Raw genomic sequence first — 2,971 nt, 5'->3', positions numbered from 1 at the left:
AAATAAATCCTTTTAAGCCACCTTCCGATTCTAAATTAAATTTAGTATGGCGTTCAATTTGTCAATTTGTAATATTAATCCTTCTATCAAAACATCTCATGTTTGTGAAGACCATTTCTCTCTATCAGATTTTTCTATAACAAGAAAAATTCGTCGCCTTAAAACTTTTGTCACCATTACTTTTTCATTCTTATATTCCTCTCATTTCCAGGGATCTTAAGTTTAATGTTTTCGAAAACTCATTGTCTAATTTGAATTCTAGTCAATCTATTCCTTCCACTTCCAGAGATCTTAATTTTAATGTTTTTGTAAGTTTATTGTCTAATTTGAATTAGAAATTTATTTTTATGTTGTTTGTTGTTGTTGTTACTTCTTGGGTGTTCTGTAATATTGTCAGCTTAACTCGAAAATTTTAGGAAATTTTTATTAGCAATTTATTAAGTCCCCAACACTCCATTCCAGTCTGCATCCCGAGGCAGAATGGTCATGCCTTTTCGACGATGCCGAAGTTCCTTTAAACGCTCTTGCTAAATATGTTTCTAAATAAGGGACGTCCCATCGTCCCTATTTACTTGGCCACCCCTGGGGAAAATATTGTTTCCAACCTAACATATTTATTAATTGTTAGGCAACCCATGTTGCAATCTTGTTCGTTGCCCCAAACGTGCGTATGTTTGGTTATATAGGTTATAATTAATGTTGACAGAAACAGAAAGTGTTACCCATTTATATACACAAGAAGAAATTAAGGAAGGAAAAGTAAAAGATGAAACTGAAGATTAAAACGAAATTTCGACCTAAGGGACAAAATGTGACACAAGTTTTAAAGTCAAGGTGATTGTACAGTTAAGTCGGAGAACAGAGACAATTATTTAAATAAAAGAAGTTGGAATGTAAAAATAAGTATACAAATAATCAATTACCATCGTTAACATTAATATTAATTAAATGTTTTTAAGGATTTAGTTGTTCGATTAAAACATTACAATGAAATCATGTGACACAGTGCATGTGAAGAAATAATTATGATGCTCAAGTATTTTCAACATGAGATTAAACAAAATCACCTATCTGCTTTGGTCAAAAATGTGACAACATGAGCTCAAGATAAGTGTGGAAAAGTTCATAGTTCATCTCTGGCAGTTATCGACAAGATTCTGGAATATGTATGTAGAGTACTATTAGAAATATTATATTTCTTTACAGAATACCTTCTTTTCAATAGATGTCTTTTAATTGGTTTTGTTTCAGTTTTACTTACTGAATTTCAAACTTTAATGCATGTTTTTTATAGAATTTAAACATATTTTTAAAATTATTCAAATATTTGTTATTTGAGTTATTTTAGTTAAAATTGTAAAATTACACAGTAAAATTTGTCTAATTGAATATTATTTGAAGATTTTTGTTTATATATTTAATTAATTTTGTTTCATTTTCACTCTTATTCACATGCTACATTGATAAATTTATTAAACTTAAAATTTTCTTTATATATTTCAAATTTTAACTCATATTTTTTAATGATTCTGTCTGTTATTTTTGATTTCAAATTGTAAAATCAGAATAACGTTTCAAATTTGTCTTATATCAATTATATAAATCAAATAAATTACCTCTGTCTGGGTAGACCTAAAATTTAGTTCACTAATGAGAATGTTTAATCAGTATAATGTTTAATGTTAATTTGATACAAACAAACACACTGTAAATGTATACAAGTTGATCCATGTGATTCATGAGAAGTTGTTAGATAATTAAAGGAAATATCAATCAGAAGTTTTAGTTGCAACATTATCACTAATCAATTTGAAACCAGGTACACCACCATAATTAAAATAAAAACAGGTTAAAGAAAGTGTATCCATAAGAAATATGATTTATGTAATAAACTTTTTCCACAAATTTATTTTTAATATCTTTATTTTATTGTTTTAGGTATATCATCTGCTACAAAATATAAGGGCTCATTAAGACCGATTTTCTTCAGCCACAAGAGGACAACAATGCCAACACCACAAATAATAGACCACCAGTTATTGGACAATTTAAAATTTCATAATGTACAAAATGGTTCCACAACTATATACATATTAGGCAATATTTTAAGTAACAAAATATGCTAAGATTTACGATTCTATTGTGTTAATTATATTATACTTTAGATAAATTGTATTGTCATTGTCAAAATTAAGGTTTATAACCTGCTGCTCCTTGAACATTGGGGTTGTTAATTTGACAATTTTTTGTGCTGTCATAACGTAAGTAATTGAAATTGGCCTGACATGATTAAAGATTATTGTGAGTGCTTCAACACTCCCTAAATGGAAAATAATTTCACTTTGTTTAACTATGCTGATTAAGGAAGTAATTACTATTTAAAATTCATCTTTATTGTTGTGTTTAGAGCGGAAATCTATATGTTTATATAAAGTCTTCTATGTTTTTCTGTTTTTTCTGGATTTGATAAATATCTAAATATCGTTATACGTACGAAGTGATCAATTTATCTTCCTACTTTAAGTAGTTTCAAGTTTTCATCACAAAAATCGTCTTCTTATGTATAATCGCAGAACAACGTATCTTTTCCAACGTTTTTGATTATAACATAACAACACATATAGTGTGGGTACTTTTGTTCTATTCTGTCTAAAAAAATAAACTTTTGAAAAATATGCTTTAAAATTGGTTGCTCAAGAACTTTAATGACGATTGTCATTAAAGAAAGTGTACAAATGTATGTATCGGAAAATCAGATACTGGGCTTGGATTATTATAATCATTAATCGAATTAAAAAGAAATACAGAAATTTCTTGAAAGGATGGAAGTACAGTTACTTTTTTAGAAAACGTTTTTGATTATTATAACCAAGATCTGAAGGTGAAAAATATATGGCTTATGCCATATGCATGTCTTTGTCGGGTGTAGTTATGTGTCACTATGTGCTTGTAAATTTGTATCTTTAATATG

At 27.9% G+C, this 2,971-nt stretch overlaps 1 long non-coding RNA gene across 1 annotated transcript; it reads left to right on the top strand.

Annotated features, from left to right (window-relative positions):
• Positions 1 to 430: 430 nt before the first annotated feature.
• Positions 431 to 2,129, top strand: LOC126265892 (uncharacterized). The gene is made up of 3 exons (XR_007548377.1): positions 431 to 903; positions 960 to 1,166; positions 1,939 to 2,129. It is a non-coding gene; the product is annotated as an uncharacterized LOC126265892 (long non-coding RNA).
• Positions 2,130 to 2,971: the final 842 nt, after the last annotated feature.

Source organism: Aethina tumida, chromosome 6 (genome assembly GCF_024364675.1).
Source record: "Aethina tumida isolate Nest 87 chromosome 6, icAetTumi1.1, whole genome shotgun sequence".
NCBI lineage: Eukaryota > Metazoa > Arthropoda > Insecta > Coleoptera > Nitidulidae > Aethina > Aethina tumida.
This window is presented reverse-complemented; position numbering and strand designations above follow the sequence as displayed.